Below are 20929 nucleotides of genomic sequence, written 5' to 3'. Positions count from 1 at the left end.
GATTGAGCCACTTTGATCCAATCCTTACGGAGGATGTGTAAGATGTAGACTGACAGATGATGACACACATTAGGAGACTTGTTTAATGCTCTTGAACCCAGACATGCCCGAGTAGAATATAATAGCAGCAGCACAGGTTGTATAACAGTGATTCATCTTCGTCATATTTAAACAGATTACTTGGGTGCTCCTCTAATGCAGTGGTATGCTATTAAGATGACATATCAGGGCATGGTGTCAACACAGGGCACATTAGCGTGTCCATTTTCCCTCTCTCCATCTCTCTCACTTGCACTCTCACTCTGTGTGGTTGACGGAGGTGATGTGAAAGTAGACAGATGGGGTTGGCAGCCAACAGGCTGTTGTCCTTTACGCCTGTTACCAAGCTTCTTTCTTTGCTCCCATGTATATGATGTGTCCCCTGTTCTCTCAAAGCCATTTTTTTAACCAATATTTTTCAACCTTTTTAAAACTTTTTATGATTCCATTTTCAACTTGTTTCCCCATATTTTTCCCTATCCCCCCATGTCACCCCCTTCTGTCTCCATTCTTTCTAACCATTGCCATTATGGCCCCACGCTAACAGAGGCCTTCATTAAATGTCAATTATACACCGGAGACCACACAGTGGAAGGAGAGGACACAATGATTTCTGACCCTAAGAGGTCAACATGCTTATGGGCATTCAGCTCTTTTTTGGAGAACAGCTTGTCTACTCTCAGGTTTTAGAAGAGACAAACCCAACTATCCAGTATGTTTTTAAAATGTTCTCTAAGGAAGTCCACCATGCTAAAACTTCAGCATGTTTGTTTGACATAGCCAGAATAAATAGTTGAAATTTAGACGAGTGAACTTTGTCCTTAAGATTTGTGTGTATGATACCTTTAAACTTTGGGTAGTTACCGATACCATGGTAATAAATCTTCTGCTGTTTGTGAAATAACCCAACACATATATAGGGAATAGTATACACAATGAACAGCTACTGATTAAAGAACATGAACACATGCAAATGGGGCTGTGTTGTTTATTGGCACCCCATTGGAGAAAAAAAAGAATTCACGGCGTCTCCATATGTGCACGAGCATGGGAATATTTACATCGCACATCTGTGCAGTCCCTAGCGTGTTGCTCTCATACCGCGATGAGGACCAGGCCAGATGGTGATTGTTGAGGGGGGGTGCCACATGTTGTGAGTCTCCATTCAGACAAGCTGTGCAGTGTGGACATGCCCCCAGCTCTAAATAAACCTGTGGCAGCACCTAGGGTGGAGCCTGAACCACAGAGAGCGGTAGCTAGGAGGGTGAGACGGAGGATAAAGTGAGGGAAGGGATTTCACCAGGGAACGCATAACAAGAGCTCTGTTTGTTGATTTGGTCGCATACTGTGCGCTGTCACATATTTTGTTCTTAGCTCCATGTAGGCCTTTGTATAGCTTTAACCTCATTGTACACAACAACTCTTCATTACTGGACTTTTACAGGCTTGCCTATATCTTCTGACCCTGTGTGAACCAAATAGTGTGCTATGCATGCAAAATGGTGAGTATTTCCAGAAAAAGACTGAGAGACAATAAATGTGAGGGGAGAGATAGATAGAGAGCCATCTGGTAAGGTTTAACTGGCTGCTATGAAGATAATAGGGAGAGAAAGATTCTGTGCACTACCCAAAATAAGTGCAAGGTATTACTGAATACAAACCCAAGCTAGACTGAAATTCACTTAATTCCTGCCAGAGCAGGCTTTATAAAGATAAGAGCACCTCTATCACTGGAAAGGTGTACCATTGGGAGGTTTGTGGAGAAACTTCCTAGGGCGCCTGCACAGCAGTTTTATCTTTTTTCCCCTTCTTTCCAGGGATGTACTCCCAGATTACTAATGCATCTCCCTGTCAGCAAGGGCTGAAAATAGGTGAGTGCTGACCCATTTAATCAGACTTGTACTGACCCCTAACTAAGGTGAGAGCCCATGTTTGGTCAGGAGCTGCAGGACCGGCTCAGATCATGCACGCCCCTTGGTCATTCATCTGAAATTAAAGTTAGGTGAAAATTACAGGTAGTGTCTGAACGGGGCCGGTTGACTTTGGGATAATCTAATGTTTCAACACAGAGGTCATGGTATCCCTTTGGCAACACTTTCCCACCCTCCCTACTCATTTAAAGGTAGGTTACCCGACTCTAGATCACAGATTGTTTGCCCAGCTAACTAGTTTAGTGCTTTCTGAAAGGTGGGAAGAAGTGACAGAGGGGAGATTCTCGTGGGAGACTGATGGTTAAGTTCAGCCTGCTCGTTGACCCACGTCCTTCCTCTCTAACTTTTTTCTCTGTCACTCTAGTTGCCCCTTTTGTGGCCCCTGGTCACCACCTCTGGTCCTCTGGCCCCTGACGTCCACCCCCAGTGTGCTCCTGTCCACCCACTGCGTCCCCTCAAAGAGCCCCAGGGTCAAATCAGCAGCAGTGAAGGTGAAAATGCATCTCTTCCCCGGCCCATTTGTTCAAGCCTGCCATTATGCTGGCTGTGATCAAGCAACCAAGTTCAGCTCCAAGATAAACCAACCCCCCCCAAACGCTCCTCTCTCTGGATCCCCAGGGAGATGCAACCCCAGGCAGAGTGTCTTCTCTCTTTCAATGCACCCCATCTCTGGCAGAGGACCTGCTCCTGTTAGTTCTCTTTTCAACACCCCCTCTTTTGTATCCTCCTTCTTTTTTGTCTTTTGCGATCACGTCTCTTTCTCATAACCCTTACCCATTTCTTAGTTGGCCATCCACCACTTTCCCTCCTCTTTCTCCCTACTTATATAGCATTTCATCTTTCCCGCTCTTTTATCTTTAATCTTCTGTCCCTCTATCTCATCTCTGATCTTCTTTCCTCCTTCCATCTCTCTTTCAGTGTGGCCTAGACACCCCGTAGTCTGGAAACTGGCCCATCCCGGCCCTGCCCCTGAGGGCCTCCGCATGGCCCTGTGGGTAATGGGCATTGTGTATTCCCACTGATCCCTGACGGGGCCATATTGTGCCTCGGCGGGATGTCAGGAGCACAAAGCCAACCGGCCTGCCACATTGTCTCACACTCCAAATGAAGAAGTTCCTCCTCTGGCTCCCAAAACAGCCTTGAAATGTCAGCATAGGGGGAGGAGGTGTAGGGTGGTGGTGTGTGAGGGTTGGGGTGTTTTTTTTTAAAGAGAATGGATGTGTGTGTAGGGGGGTATTGTTGGAGATGAGGGTTGTGTGTTACTCATTAATGCACCAACACTCAACTCATTTGGATCTAAATCCCACAGGCAACTCCAAGAGACACACACTCTTGGGTGCTTACTCTCATTCTTTAAAGGCTTACGAGATGAGCATGCTCACACACACACATGTGGGAGTCTGTGTGGGAAACTCATTTTATGATCAGGAGCTGATTTGTTAATGTAGAAATCCATCAGCTTTCGAGACAACATTTTAGAGCCAACTGTCTCTCAGAACAGGTTAAAGCAATGCGCCGTTATCTTTTCATCCATAGGTTTTACTTTGAACTTGAACACAAGTGCACTGGCTGTCTTTCAGTCCTGACACACTTACACACATGAATATCAAAGGTATGATTAAGATTTTGCTGATGTGTAGCTACATAAATAAAGATAAGGAGCTTCACAGGCAGGTCTTTACCTTCGCAGCTATCACACAGCAGGAGTAATTGGGGAGAGACGTGCCGATCAGACCTATCTGTCGCCCTTGTCGGTCTGATGGAAGTCAATATTAACTGTCTGGAGATAAACTTCCACACAACCCCAGTTTCTAAATTCCTTTAGTGCTTTTTTGTTATAACTTTCAGACTTGACCTTGAATTATTGATTTCAGTTAATTCAGCTTTACTTTTATCACTTAGTGTGGCAGAAAAAATATTTAACTTTAATATATTTATAACAAACTCCACAGTGAGAAATAATCATTTTGCTAACTAAAGGAATGATAATTGGAGGGATTGTTGTATGACACTCACAAAAGTCTCACATTCTTTTAATATTATCAACCTTAATGTGATCTGTCAGATCATCATTTGTTTTACTACCTTACCAGAGGGGCATTAGAAAATGCCCACCCCGAGAAATTGTCTAACTGCACCAAACTATTTTGTGGGACTGGTTATTTCAAGGGATGATCATTTGCAGGGCTTCCAAATGGTTTAAAGGGTAAATTCACCCAAATCACACAAAAACTGTTTAAATGCCAATTATTCCAAGTTGCTTTGGTTTAATCTTAAGTCTCAGACACCAACAAACACAAAGGAAAAAACAAAAAAAACAACAACTCTATTTTCATGGCTTGATGCTGCCAAAAGAAAATGACGGCTGGATTTTTGTAACTTGAATGATGTATTAAGTAACTTACTGTAATCAAGTCATACTTGAACGTCTTTCTATTTTTTAGTCTTGTAAAAAAAAGCTCTGATACCATGTCAAAAACAGCTGCAGTGTAAATGGTCTTTCTTAACTTTTTCCAGCGATTTAAATCACAAACATTTTCTAACAGGATATAGGTCTCTAATGACAGAGACAGTGAGTAATAAGTGGATAGGTGAACATAACCACAAGTCCAGGATATGAAATATATAACAATTAGTCCATAGTGTCCAGGGAAATCCAGCACTGAAGAAAAATATATAGGTTATGTAAAGTGTGATATGCGTGCACTTTCCTGTTGAACATTGTTTCATGCAGCATTGGCAACCTTCAGGAATGTTCACCCAAAGGCTTTTGGAAAAATATGATTTCTGCTGGCATTTTGTCTTATTATCCAAGAGAGATGATGAGTTCAGAAAAAAGTGTTGCCTAATTGTGCTGAGAGAAATGATATTCCGTATATATATATATTTGTATATAAGAATTATAATATAATTGTGATTCTGATTCTGATTGTATATTTTAATTTCCAGTCAATATGTTATATGGGATATAAAATAAGCCCCTATATTTTGTTTCCCGTCTCAGATACATTGACTGCCATTTCAATTCCTTGTCTTATTAGCTGGGGGAAATTAACCTCTGAATAGAGCCTCATTTGGTTTACTTGTCTAAGTGCAAAAACAGTAAGCAGCCACTTAATCAAATTATCCCTGCCTGTTGACATTGCACTCTGCTCTGCACAGGAATGTTGATCTCACTCAAACATACTTTCACATAATTACTGCCATCACATTCCAACAATTAAATGTGTCCATTAACAAGGATGTTATTTGTGTAACACTTACATTTACCAGTGTGTACATACGTTTCTTGTGTAAGTTTACTAAAGACTTGCAAGGAATCCCTGAAGTAGTTGATTGGAACAGAAGTATGCATCTTTTTATTTACGTTGCACTTCCTCAACAAACTGCTTCCTCCATACAGAAGCTTAATGAAGTGGTGTTTGTGGGTAAGGGTGTGAATGTGTGTATTTGCCTGCCAGCTGGAGCAGCCAGGTCAACAGGACGTCTTAGGGTATAGCCTGCAGGTTGAGCAAACTGCCCCCTGTGAATCCAGTGTGGGAGCTGTTGACACTGAGCACAGAGAGATTGGCTGTGGCTATAATGTGGACATGGCCAGGGCTCAAGGGCCTTGGCTTGGGGTCGAATGGTACGTCCTGGACCTGTCTGCGTGTCTAAGCTGAAGAGCGATAATCCTTACTGCACCGGCCACGCCAGGCCACTCGTTCAAAAATGTCCATTTACATTTTCAGTCTTTTCTTCCTCCTGTGTTTCTCTGCTAACTTCTTCAACTTGTTTCTGCTACTTCTGTCACCTACTGTGACTATACTTATATGGCATGTTAGACATACTATTCTATGATACTTTATTATGACAAATTATACTATAACATCTTTGATAACATATGTTTTGACAGCCTATAAGCTCTTTTATACATTTATTGTAATTTTTCATATATATCGTGACATACAACACAATGCAATCTTTATGGCATAATTTATTGTGTCCTTTTGGGAATTTTTTATGGGATACAATACAAACAGAACTTTTGTTGCTCAATATAGTGTACTATATGATTTACTATGATATACTAATGATTTACAGATTATACCATGACATTTGTTATGACAGTTTCATGGCACACTACAATATTTTTATGACATGGCACTATGACTGTAAATTACGTTTTTGTTATGACATAAGAACAAATCAATGTACAGTTTGTAAATAAATATCATGAAAAAAGTCCTCAACTACGTTGTAAAATAAAAAATGAAAATCAAGAAGAAAAGACATCGTATAGGTTGTTGAAATATATGATGCATAAAACAATCCGTGAAGTCCAAAAATATGAAAAAAAGTCAAAACAAACATGAAGAACAAACATGACACAGTATGTGTTCAAAAAAGTCATAGTACAATATGACAACGAATATCATGAAAAAAACAGTTGTGTTGTGTGTTGGGAAGTAGAATATCATGAAGAAAAGTCAAGTTAGTTTGTCCTAAAAATATTTAAAAATAATTAATGAGTGGTATATATTCATTACACAATGTGCTTTTCTCATTGCTTGTCAATTTCTACTGCTTGCTCAAGAAGGCCGTTGGCACCCACCCTCTTCTCTTGTAGCCAGGCAGTCTGTGCATACACACCTCTTTAGTCAAATTCACACCATCTCTCTGTTTTACATTTCAACTGTCCCTCCACTCACTGTCTCTCCCTCACCTTCTGCCTCTCTCTCCCTGTCTCCCCCTTCTCCTTTCTTTGACTTATCTTTCCATTCTGCAGTAATGAGCGTGCTGTAGCTGCGGGCCTGTCCGTGCCCCGTGTTAATCCTTCCTTTCAGCTGGAGGGCCATTTAGAACACAAGCACCAAAAGCCTGTTCCAGAATTTAATTAAACATTCTTGGTGTCGCTGTGTTACCTTGCACTCGCTCTCTGTCTCTCTTTCAGACATGCACACGCACTTATACACACACCTAGACTTTCTTTTTTAACTCCAGATGATCCCACTAGACTTATGATGCTGAAATGCAAAAAAAATCCCAAATTGGGTTCAATAAAGTACTTCTATCTATCTAGACAGCTTCTATGTATTTGTTAGGGCACCAGGTCTCTCCCATGTCAGTGAGTAGTCTTTACCCCCAGCGTCCAACTGGTGGAATTACTGCACATTATGTTAGCCCTCTAACCTGGCAGTGGCTGTGGCTCATTCCTTTCTGCAGAGTTGATCCATTCAGTTATATATCACTTCTATTTTTAACTGTTTCAATGTTTTTAACATAGGAAATAGCAATAAAACTGCCTGAGTGTAGTCAGTTGTACGCAACAGCTCATCAGAACATGTGCGAGTTATTTCCTTTCTCGCTCAAATGTTTATGTTATTGCTCTCAGAGTGGAAATCTTATATGGTCCATTGGAAGAGCATCTCCTCCCTCAGTTTTGACAAGATGAAGTATTGAAAAATGGCTTTGCTATTCTTCTACTTAGCAATTAAAGTAGGGCATGTTACAATTTATTTGACTGTGAGGAATCTGCCCAAGGCATCTCCGCAACCTCATATGGCTGATAAAGTTTGAACTCCATAAATCAAATCAGCCAAATCACAAGCCAATCAACTCAAAGGTTCATGTATATGCACACACTTTTCTATACATGTCATTTTTTTCAGCAATGGAAATTGCTGGCGTTTTGGTTGTTGCCATTCATCTTTGGCGATTTTGGCTTTTGTGTATGTGCTGTTGGAGACTTGGCTCAAGGTCCTCTGTCTTTCTGCAAGTCTGGTTGAAGCCTGGCAGGTTGTCATGGCTTAATGACCAAACTCTCTGAGCCCTAAACCTAATCAGGAGGTAGCAGAGGGCTTTTCATTTCTGTCTTATTCAAGCACGTACAAGAAGACTTACATGTTTGTATTCAGTCTCATACACACCATGAAAACGTCAACCATGGCACCATTAAAAGCAGTTGGACAGGTGTAAAATATTCACCGGACAGTTAAGCTTATCAGCCAATCAGGACAGTGGGTCGGTCAAGATAAATCGTTTCTTGCCAATCAGATGTTGAGGAGGGCCAGAATAAACAGCGCTAGTTCCCCCTCACTGTGAGTGAGTGTGTGTTATCTTCCCTGGACTAACAGAGCCCCTCATTCATACTCAGGTCTTTATAACTGGCCAAAGAAAGACTAATTTGGGTGGAGGTTTTTTTGGCGGTGGGGGCAGTATGGGGGAGATGTATTGTTTGCCTAATCCGCAGTGACTGGGAAGTTGTACACTGTGCAAATAACGCATATTTGAGCAGCTCCGCTCCAAAGTAAAGCCCCTTCTGCCCCAAACGTTGAGATAAGCATTGGGCTTGGTTTTATTCAGGGAGTGATGTCTCAACGGTCAAATTTCTTGGCTCTTGCTAATGCCATTTTGTTTTCCATTAGAACACGTCACATCACACTGGCTGTACTGACTTTGGGAATGATTTGAATGTTGTTTCAGTAGATTTTGGAATTCTTATCTTACAGCGATTTAGCTTATCCGCACCTATATCTACATAGAGATAGTGTGGGAAGAGTTATGACATTTTTGTTTTATTGGACATTTTCAGGCAGTAGGGAGATACAGTAGATTGATGGAAAACAGTGGCTGCTCAACTGACATTTTGCAGAGTCCCTTAAATCAATTTTGAGTTTTTGTAATAATAATTTATCCCCTCATTGTTTAATATTTTCGCTCCCAGTTTTACTCTATCACCTTCCCTTCTACCTACGGTTCATATTTTAGAGCAGCTTTGAGCGTTTCTATAAGCACTTCTGATTAAATTCATATTTGGTTGGGTGTGGGCTGCTTTCATTTAAAACTAAAATCTGAAGTAAATCAGCAAGTCAGCATGTCCTCCATCGTGGCATTAAAACCAACTGACAAACAGGCCAGTTTCTGAACCAGACCGGTGTGCTCAAATGCCATATATGAAATATTTTCCTAGAAGGACAATTTGAGCAAATAATCCATTGGTTTTATTGCAGTAGTTTTTAAATATTCTGTTATTATTATTATTGCTATAGACTGTAACTCTGAACGTTTTTTCTTAGTGACAATGATTTTTTCTTTCATTTTGGCATTCACAAAGTACCCTGTAGAAACATGGAATTCGCATGATTCCTAATGATGTTGCATTGTGGCCTTTATTTATTTGTTTACCTGTCTGTTTGTTGGATGATATCCTGGTGTATCAGTAGACACCCAGAGTGAGAAACTGTTGCTGTGCGGCAATGATTACTTTTTCTTTTTTACTCAACGATGTGCCAGGAGAAACACTGGTTTATTGTCTGACAGTGATCACATGGGCATGACAGTTAGTTGGCATTGTCAGATATCAGTGAAATGTTTCACCTTGTTTGACGTGGAGCATCCAGGCTTGTATGCGGGGTGTTTTGGGGATGTGTCAGTGCAAATCTAAATGTTCTGATGCACTGCTCTCCTTTCTCCTCAACTTTAAGTTTCTTTTCACAAGGCCCAAGGCTGACTTTACTATCTTGCCCACTATTTGACTTTCAGATCAGTCAATCTATTACATTACCATAGCGCTGGTTTTCAAACACTGCACTGCTTGGAGCACATAAGTCAAACAGAGTGCACAGAAAGGTTTGATAAGGAGTACGAGCCCAACAGCTAAATCCACTGTTTATTCTAAAGCGTTTTAAGGCTCAATAAATTCAGACAGCTGCAGCAGTTAGTGCCATTGTGATACCTTTTGAATTATTGTGATAGATCTCCGTATCAGAACTTTAAAGGCCTTGTGTAGCTCAGGCCTTTCCTAATCTCCCGTCATCTGCATAAAACTACCGCTCACAATGGCAGCGCAGACCAACACCAACAAGGCTAACTTGTCCAACAAAGTGCTGCTTTATTTCAGCCACCCTTTAAAACACACAAGCTATAATCTATGGGGGGAGTGTTTGGATTTGAGGTCCGAATCTTTCAAAAGCAGTGCTCCCCTTTCTTCCCTTTTTGCTGTATTGAGGAATTCCCTTATCTTACCCCACCAGTGGCGTAGCACAGAAAAGAGCAGGCCGCTCTATTGTCAGCCCCTTAGAGTTCCAGTCTTGTTTGATAGTGTTTTCTGCGGGTCACTTGATACCCCCCTATTTTTTTTTCTAACACCCCCATCATACCCCCTCATTGTTTGCCTCTTCTATTATTCCCTAACCAGATTCAGGGTGGGGATGTGGGGGATATTGAGAGGTGGATGAAGGATAGGGAAGTTTGTCATCGAGTTTGAAACAGTGAAAGGCCTCAGTCTGCTAGCAGCCAGCCAGAATGAACCGTAAAGCCATGGAACCATATGGAGCCTCCAGACAATCAAATTACTATTCTCTCCTCTCTTCTTCTTCTTTCTTTCTTCTTTTTTCTTAAATACATTATCGTGGACCTTTGCATTCACAACCCGAAGGCAGGGAGGGCACAAATGGAAGATGTGACCAAATTCCACAGCACCTAGTAAGTTAATGAAATAATTAGATATTCACTTGTCCATCACACCCTAAAGAATTCTCCGGGAAGTGGTTTGCTCTAGAGGTGAAAACCCTTAGGGGGGTCCCAAATTCCAAACCACTATACAAAAAACTTGCCATTTAAAAAAAAGTGGGTGTGGGGTAATATAATAAGCTTATTCATGTTGCATAACATGTGTTTAAAAGGACAAATAGATGATCGTCAAGTTTATCTGGCAACATTTGGCTCTCCAGTTCTGGTGCCAAAAATAATTATGTTTTTCAAATAACTGATGCACTTGGCTACAATACTGTATGAGTATTTTTAGTTAAGCCTGCTAAAAGAACTATATCTGATGTGAAGGATGACTGTTATTGCAAAACAGCATAATTTCACCACGTAGGAGTTGTCTCCATTTGCCATGGTAACAAGCTTCCCCCCAGTCATTTAAAAAGCAAGGTGAGTGGAGGATAGCCAGGGGGTGTTTCATGGTGCTCAGGGACATGCACGTGTTTTGGGGTAGAACTCACGCCAGAGTCAATGCCTGGGTGGCCAATTAGCAAAAAGGAAAGAAAGACCCTGTTCCATCGACCAATGACGGCTGGTTGAGCTGAGAAGGGGGAAGGTTTTTTTGTGTGTCTGTTTTCCTCTCTCTTTCCTCCCTCCCTCTGTTCCTCTTTTACTCTCTAACTCTGTCTGTCAACTTGGTGTCCACAGCAAAACTCCGTCAGAATACGCAATGAGGATTACGAGACTTGAAGCAGTGGGAATCCGCAGTTGTGTGCGTTTGTGTGCTGTTATGGATGTATGCGTAGCCTTGTGTGTGTGTGTGTGTGTGTGTGTGTGTGTGTGTGTGTGTGTGTGTGTGTGTGTGTGTGTGTGTGTGTGTGTGTGTGTGTGTGTGTCTTACTTGTTTGTGGAACAAAAATGTCCTAGTGTGTCTTCAGACAGACATTTGGCTGTGTCCCATTGGCCATAGAGGATTACAAACCCTCTCTTTGCCTCTTCACACTGGCCCACAGTGCTTCACTCCCCCCTGGCTAATGACCCAGTGAGACACATTCATTCCTTCAAACAGACCTCAGGTCTGAGCTCATCCATGATATTTCCTCTACATCAAATATTTGAAAACCAGAGGGCGATTCATAGAAATAATAGAAATACAAAAAAAATCCTACCCTTGAACTTCTGACTTTTCCTTGCTTATTGGGATATTCTCGACTTTTACAAGTTCAAGTTGGCGAAAACAGTTTTTAAAATTGTTTTTTTTGGTTTTGCTTGGCAACAACCATTTATTATTAACTATACTATGTAGGATTTATAAACCTCAATAGGGATGAGTCTATTTATATCTCAAAACTCAATGGCTTGCAGGCTGTGTAATGCTAAAGGCCCGGACACAGACCGTCAAGCTGCAGTTTTTTGGTGCTCTGCACAACTGGCTGCTCAAGGGGTTCAACAAGGCGCTGGTTCAGGTACTGTTCACTGCGTTCCTCCCAGGCCTACTCATTAATGATTCGGGTGTAGATGGAGTGTAACAGAGAGACCTGTGGGAGCCTGTCTTTCACTCTCCTTTGCTTCTGCCTTCATATATTCGCTCAGCCCCTGCAGATATTCCACTGAGCTGATCCTCACTGACGCCACGCCAGCAATACTCCCCTCCCAGCAATACTCCCCTCCCAGCAATATGGCCTATTTTAACACATCAGGGTTATAAAGAGCAGAGCGCTGCCAAAGAAGTCTTATTTTAATGTTGACGGTGAATGTTTTGATATGTATTTTTTTCAAGTCAGTGGTTATTAATGAACAATACTACACATGCTCTAGAAGATGATTGATGATTCCTTTCTGTCTTGCGTTGCTTGTTTTCACTGTGCTGCAGGGGAGTTTTGCTATGTGGCACAAGTGAAGCTAACTCTAGCTGACTCAAAACATCCAAATTAACCTTCTATAGAAAATGGTTGCAAATGTATTCAAATGTACTACTTGTTTTTGCTTATATGTGAAGCATGTGCACTCATATAACAACGAGTGTGCCTGTGCTTTTCCACTAGCAGCTCGTTTTAATGACTCCAGGCCCCCCCGTTGAAAATTGAGAATAACTAATGAGTGTGTGCCGGTGGGTGTGCACACATTTCTGTGCAAGCATGCATTTTTGTGTGTGTCTGCGTGTATGGGTGCGTGTTGAGGAGCGCAGGCCTGGAGTGGGGTGCTGCTTCTGCATTTGGGTCTTTGTGGCTCTCTGTGAAGCGGGGTCGACCTTGTGGGGCTCTCCTCTGGGGCCCAGACAATGCCAGTGCAGGATTATCCACCCCAGGACAAAGTGTGTGATTACCATGAGAAAACAGCCAGCTCCAGCCCCATAGCCAAGGACTGCCAGGCCTGCTGGAGAGGTGGGCCGCCACTCATTAGCTGCGGGGAGATGCTGAATGCAGGCGCACACTCACCGCCTTACACTTACACACAAGGAAACACAATGATGCACACGCACATAGTGACTCGCATGCTCATACTGATACACATATGCACGTACAGACAAATGCAATTTGTAGCTCCAGCTCAGGCATTTACAGTAAACACAAATATTAACTTTTCATAATTCATGCAGTTATGAGCTTGTTTTCACAGGGAATTTATGTTGATGAAATATTGAAAGGACTAAAGCCAGACTGAACCATCATTTCACACAAGGAAAAGGTTTCAAGGTTTCAAGGTTTCAAGGTTTTATTTGTCATATGCACAGCAGATACAGCGTATATGTTGGCAATGAAAATCTTATGTCGCGTGCTCCTCCAACAACTCCACATACATGGTGCAAATAACATAAATAAAGAAAACACCTAAATAAACGTAACCAAAGAAACACATTTTTACTAAACATTGACTTACAATGTCATGGCAATTTCAATTAAGTTGTATCAATATATGAACCATATAATGAACACTTGTGCTTTGTGTTAAAAAATATACCGACCAAAATGAGCAAATTAGGGCTAATTTTTGGCATTGGCATTTTTGTTCAATTAAATACTGACAATCTGAGGATATTACAGGTGTTGTCCAAATGAATGATTCAGAGTAAAATACAATTAAAGAACCAACAAAATGTATGAATGTTTGAATATGTTGCAGGTCATAGCTAGTGTTGTGCATATTTGCATAATGTGCATTATCACTTTGATTGAAGTGGGCTATAAGGTGAGGTATGTGGTGAGAGTGTGTGCTCCACAATGCACACACACAGATTAATTTCCCGTCCTGCTGCGTAGACCTCAAAGAGAGCCACAGGTCTATTGTAGACTTTCCATCTTAAGCCTCTGATCAGTGGATTTCCCACCTCTTCACTGAAGAGTCTCTCTGTCTACCCTGGATTAAAGGGATGAGCTGGTACTCCCCTATCTCGTCATCCATCCCTCTGTCTCCTCCGAGGAGGATGAGAAAAAGATGTCTTTTGTTGGAGGGAGGCAAACCCACTCGAGTTGAGCTGGAGAGGGTCTGCCATGGAGGAGGTTTTTGGGGGAGGAAAGGAGCAGACGGGAGGGAGGATGAGAGGCAAGATTATTGATGAAGAAGACGTTTTTAAAAGACGCCTCCCAGGAGGCATCTCAATCCATGGGCACTAGAAGAGAAGCGAACACACACTGAGTGAAATGGACATTATGAACGTATTGTTTTAACTGGGTGGCAGCCCTAGGTCACAGGGGAGGTCAAGAGTTCGGTCTTTTGCTACTTTGACCCCCTCACAGTTACAGCATTTTTTTGTTGTGAAGCCACTTTTCCATTTTTCTTTGTCTTTACAACCCTGTGCTATTTTACGACCTCTTTGTTTCCTCATTGATGGGAGGGGTAGAAGTAGCAGTGGGAGGGACGGATTGAGCTGGTGGGGAAATGTATTGCTGCAGACATATGTGTTACTTATCAGTCTTTTGTTTGACTGTGTTTTTACTATTATCTGATAAAGTCCAATTCTTTTTTTCCCGTCTTTTTTACTTCTATTTATTCTTATGGTGAACTTTTACTCCTCGGTTGTTTCCCCTTTTCCAATCCATCTCTTCTCCCTTCCTGTTCTCCTTTCCCTCTCCAGGGTGGGAGACAGGTCACAGCTGTAGGGGGACGGCGGGCCTGTAACGTGTTGCTTTGTCTCGGCCTTCACCAAAACATACTGTCACAAGTTACCCTGGCAACTGGCTTTCCTTTTAACCACCCTACTGTATTTTGGAGGAAACGGCAGCTTTCCTCCTCTGGCCAGTACTCTCACTGAAAGGTCACTTTGACTTTTAATTTCTCTCCTCTGGGTATGATTCATGAGTTCCTCTCTCCTGTGGGCCAGTTGATGTTTATATTTGACTTCTAGAAGAGCTAAAATAAATTCAGATATGATTGGACACTTGGCTATTTACCTACCAGGAGATGGCTGCCATAAGCTATTCGCTGAAGCAGGAGTTAGTAAATGTCACGAGAGAAAAATGAATCCTGGTGTGTAGATCTATAAATATTTGACTCTCCTTCCCCGGGCCCTTACAGTGAGAAGAGGCTCTGCCTATTCCTGCTCTCCTTTCCAGAGGGAACAGGGTGGCAAGGCGCCTGATTAATTGACTTAAAGAGAACATAGATCATGTTTTTTGGGAGACCTAGAAAAAGTTTGGGCCTATCCTCTGTTATCTTCAGAAAACCTTATTCAGCATTAAATTTGAGCTTGTTATCAGTGAAACATTACGCCGCTAAAGCCTGCCCTGCTTCTGCACACATTCTTTTGCGGTCTCTTTTTTGTCTGTAGGAACCCATTCTCTCACAGCGCTCTGTCTCCCTTTTCTATTTTTATCAACTTGTTAAAGTGAAATTGGGTAATTGTTCATGTTTTTCTCGAATGGGGGTCATGCTTACTTTGCAAGAATATCAACCATGGAGGTGGTGAGTGCAAAATTAGCATGACCCATTATCAGAAAGGACCAAAAGAGAATAAATCCCAGGTTGAAAAACATCCCACAATTCCTCTTAGAGTAACTCCAAATAAGATGCAAATTAGGTAGGATGCTTTGAGATTTACTGAAGTTATGGCAGCACTATCACATCAGATCTGTGCGTGTATTACTCTTCTGTGCAGTATGGTGTCCCAAGAGGATAGCTTTCACTCAAGAGCGAGTGTGTGTTTGAGTGTGTGCATGTGTTTAAGACATGCACACTATGAGATCATGTGTGAGTATCACAGATGGCCTGGGGTCCCTTTGCTGACATGAGTCTCATTTATAATCATCAGGGGTAGATGCTGCACCCTTGCTCATTCTCCTTTACTCTCTCTGTTAGACACACACACACACACACACACACACACACACACACACACACACACACACACACACACACACACACACACACACACACACACACACACACACACACACACACACACACACACACACAGACACACACACACAAACTATGGACTAGTGCACTCTTCCTAGCAACGCTCAGCACTGAATGGCATCACACTGCTCTGTGGTCCAACTCTATAGTCAGTGGAATCAATAGATGGCTGATGTTTGATGATCTGGCTGCTGTCCACAAGGGGGACTATTTGTCTTCGCTGATCTATCATCACAATCCCCACACAGAATTATTTCATCTTCCGTTCATTCAGGTGTCTACATTTAGCTGAATATTAAGACGTTAAATTATTAATAATCTTTAAACAGTTTTTCTTTTGGCAATATATAAATGAGACCAAACAAATATTCTGTTGGAAACTGATCCTTCTCTCTATTCAAGAGTTACTATGCACTTTTGAATTCCTCAAGTAAGGGAACTCAACAAGCTGTTACACATACCCCCCCCCCTCGCCTTGCTATCAATCCTCACAGCAACCAGTGCTCATTGAAGAAAAAGGATCAGCTCCTTCTGGTGTGTTCCCTCGGCCCGTTTAGCATAGGTCCCGCACCCTGGGGCCTTCGGGCATGGCTCTGTGCCCTGACACCGCAGTCTGGGGGAATGCGCACCCTGATGAATGCTTTTTGATGGCTCCGAATGCTCTTTAATGAGCTTGAAGCTCCAGCGCGCCGTATGGTGTTGTTCACCTGGGAAAGTCACAATCTGTGCACCAGGGTATCGGACACAGGCCGCCGTTTATAGACACACACACATTCAACTGGCTTTTTGCAGCCTCAGCACACTATTGTCCTTTTGGTGAATAGATCTGGAACGTGGTCAGTCACGGTTCCATTAGGGTGCTGTGTGTTGGAGGACTGATGTGTTCTTATGTGTGTGTGTTGTTGTTTTCTACCATGTCTAATTTAGCTTTCTCTGGTCTTGCCTTTATTCAATATTTCATCCTTTCTGTGTAATATCTTTAAAGATTATTTATTTGATAACCTACATTGCCACTATAAAAGTACATATATTCGATATAAGATGCGATGGCCCCCACCTCTCTTCATGCTGGTGCACGGCACTAATTAACAATAGTGGTGTCACGTATAACCCCATTTGTTCCCTCATCCCCTCCAGCCCCTTCTCATTCCACCAGTCTACTATTTGCCTCACACGTCTCTGGGGTCTCATAAACTAGCACACTGAATTTGGACAATCCAACATGTGCTTTGTTTCCCCCGACCAGTTTTTTCTCCTCATTAAATATTTCCCTGTCATCTAACCTTTTCTGCATAAACCTCAATGGTTTTCAATGGTGTTGGCTTCTTTTCTTTTTTAAACTTGTATTCTACCTCATTCCTTTATTAATCTATACGAATATGAGTTAGAAGTGAAGCTTGTTTTTTTTTTACGACTTATTCTGACTTTCTTGCCTTCTTCTTAAATCCACCTTTTATACATCTCTTAGGGTGTTTGCTCCTGTCCCGTTTCTCTCTGTCTGTCTTTCTCCTGTCACCTCCATTTGTGGCCTTGCAGCTGCGGGACTTTGTAACATCCATGACCAGCAGTGAGAGGTTCTCTATCAGCAGAGGGTGTGAACGTGACCAAGCGGGGACTGCCCTCTCTTCCTTGGGCCACAAAGGCAGGATGGTCTGCAACAGAATATCAGCAGCAACAGAAAGGCACCCGCCTTTGTTTGCACTTAATGGATGCTGCCCATTCACTTACATGCTCCACTCCTCAATCTTAGCTCTTTTTATATTGGGTCTTCTTTTCTTCTTTTTTTGCAAAAGCTGTGCTATAAAAGATTTCTTTCATTCTTTTTTTTCAGCGCTATTAGAATTAAAATCCTTGCTTCAGTAGCATTACAGTTGAGTGCGCTTGCATGTCACCCAAAGTCGAAGGTGTCTTTGATGTAAATCTCTACTTTATCCATCTTGCTTTAACAGTTCCCTGCAGATGTGCAGCCAGCCCCCCTCCACACCTGAGTTGTACTGTTCCACTTCACAGAGCCTCAGTGGTAAGGTCAGCAGAGCACGGTGAGCTTTGGCTTGTGGGCCTCTGAGTCAGGAGTTCGGAGCCCCTACTGCCCCCCAGAGGGTGTGCCTGTGGACGCAAGGGGAGGGCCAGGGCGACCCTGTTTGACAGCTCAACACACACAGTTTGCTGGTGACCAGGGGGCCATCGAGGGGGCCCAACTATACTGCTTTAGATAGCACCACACCCCGGTTCCATCCCCCAAGCCCCAGGGCTGTTGTTCCCTCAGAGAAGAGGGTGTGTTTGCAGGAGAGACCAGGCGAGGAAAGGCAGGGCCCGGGACAAAAGACGGACCTCGAGCCAGCACAGTTCTGCATGGTAGCGGCTGTATTCATCTCTCCTCTTTTTTGCCCTTTCTTTTCTTTGGGTTAGCTTTGTGGGGACGTGATGGGGGCCCGGGGGTAGATATGATGGATGGAACTGGGGGGCATAGATAAGTTGGGGGACGCCGCAGGGACAGGGATGGAGAGGCCCAGTGTCGTGCTCCCTGTCTGAGAGGAACGTGCGTGGCATGGGGTGGCCATGGGTGGTAGGCGGACTTGGGCCGAGCAGGGGGGGTTATGGTTTCTATGTTTTTTGTGTTTCATTTTGAAAGAGTGTGGATAGAAATAGGGGGGGAGGGCGCAAGCCTTGGTGCAGGGGTTCATGCGGTATCTATGAATGAGGACGTATGAAGGATGTTGCTGCGGGTGGGGAATTGTTGGAGTTGTGGGTACATGCTGCAGAAACAGAAATGCTTTTTAACATCGCGGGGGATCCAGTTCCCTGATGAATCGTCAAGAAAAGTATAACACAAGCAGATCTGTTCACAAGTGTCTAAATATTGGCCACTATTGCATAAAAATGATATATGATTCACAGGATCAAATATATTCAGGTACATTTAATACGGTCTTGCAAATATTTAAAAGTGAAAATACAAGGAAAAGTATTTGTAAAAGGGACAGAGTAGATACTGGTGTGTTGCACTGCCTGTATGTTTGTGTGCCTGTGTGCCCGTAGCGTATGTGTGCATGTACTGGGTGCTGAAATATGTACAGCTCAAACCTCTGGGGGTGAAAAGAAAGATGAGGGTACAGACTTGGGATGAGGCCACCATTTTTCATCATAGACAGTTCAGAACCAGGGCTGGATAAATTGTTTAAAATAATCATCATATGGCTCTGTTGGCCAACAACATACAGTGTAATACCACACACACCACACATGATGTTGTCATCAATTTTGAAGCTTCCCTCTGCTCTTCGGTGTTCATGTTTCTTGTGTTATCTACAGAGTATCCACCTATTTATTTCATCACCTCACAAGGATTAAAGATACCAGTATTCCTGAGGGATTACCGTCCTTCTTTGGCCTCCTTACTGCACCTTGCACTGTGGAATGTCCTCTCAGCAAATCAATGACGGCCTGCTTCTCGAGGCTCCCCTCTCCCGCTGTCCACCTTGCAATGTGGAATGCTCTTATCCATACATATACATGAACAAGTGTTTATAACCACAGGAACACCTTTCAGTCATTTGCATAAAATCTAACCTCCATTCAACCGCCTGACACCATTCAGATTCAGTCATCTGACAAATAATTGCAAAATCACGTTTAATGTCAACAAGCCTTTGTGTCAACAGGAGAATCTGCTGATGCTGCTCTTTATCTAGTAAACCAATTATTTGTTTTAAAAGCTTGTTTGAAATGCCTCAGATTGCATTCAAGACAAAAGTATCTAACTCATACCACTCCCACTGTACTCTATCAGATTAGCTGGAGGTCTTTGTTGACACATACAGACCACCTGCTGCATGACGAAACGCCCTTACGCCACACTTTCTCTTTCCTCTCATCAAGAAAGATAGCAAACCTCCTCCTGGTGCATCACAGGCAGGAAACAAACAATAAGGAAACCAGGACAGACGCCAATCTTCCGCCCATCAGATACCAATCACAGCCTGGCAACCTGCTGGCATCACTCCGAAGGACTGAGATCAGTATCTGGCAACCTGCTGCTTGTCCAGTAGCCGGCAGCCTGGTAGCTGTCACCCAGTGCCCAGAGAGAGACATCCTCTTAGGGCTGGGACAAAGGTGGCTGGTCCTCAGGGATTACCCATTAGCATGCTAGTCTGTGTGTTTAACACTGACCTGAATGGAAAGGACAAGAGCCAGCACCCTGGTCTTTTCTTAAGCAGGGAAGTGTTACTGTTTCAGCTGCTAATGCCAGTCCAACTTATGCATATACATGCATACATGCATATATATGAGAGGAATTTTGGTTTCTGTCGGTATGCTGACTGACATACTGACAGCTCTACCATTTGAGGTGAAAGGTGATGCACTGTCAAAACATGTGAAACTTCAAACTTACTTTTACTTAGTAAATGGTCATTTACTTTAGTATTGACTAAAAATTGTTTTTTGTCATGAAGCTTTTAGGCATTGCATGAAAGTTTCCTTGACTTCCTCCGAACAATGTGCGAGACTGGTCTTTTCTACTTATGTGTTGATCCTTTGGTGGTTATCAGACTGTGACATCCTGACATATAAGAGCTAAAATACATATCGTTTGTTGTCAGACATGCAGAATAAGTGTTAGCGCCTTTATGAAGCGAAAGAATGGCACCAATGGCAAAGAATGACAAAATGAATGCATCTGTCCGATTGTGTGAAACATGCTGAAGGTATAACACAGGCAACAGAAGGAGGCTGGAACCATGTGGAAGAGGAAATGAGTGCAGATTTATTTTTTAAGTGACACAGCCCACTTTCTCAATGGTGAGTTTGCTATGTGTGTGTTGTGGTGACAATAGTGAAAGTCTTGATTTGGTGTGTTAGCCTAATGATGTGTAAAGACGCCTGTAGGGAAATGTGTATTTTGAATCTTTGTGATAGTCCTGGATGATTGTGTGTATGTGTGTCCGTGATTGGGTGAAACTCTCCTCTCTCCGTGCTGCTGTGTGCGTGATTATGTGCTCAGACTTGCTGGCTGGTGGTTGATAATGACACAAGAGGCTGTGTGTTTGTGGATCTCTTAGCCGAGGAGATTCCCACCGTGCTCAGCGTGTCTGGGCTCTGTGTGTTTTTGGGGTTGCACGCGTGACTCCGCCAGC

The sequence above is a fragment of the Eleginops maclovinus genome, chromosome 2 (genome assembly GCF_036324505.1).
Source record: "Eleginops maclovinus isolate JMC-PN-2008 ecotype Puerto Natales chromosome 2, JC_Emac_rtc_rv5, whole genome shotgun sequence".
Taxonomy (NCBI): Eukaryota; Metazoa; Chordata; class Actinopteri; order Perciformes; family Eleginopidae; genus Eleginops; species Eleginops maclovinus.
This window is presented reverse-complemented; position numbering follows the sequence as displayed.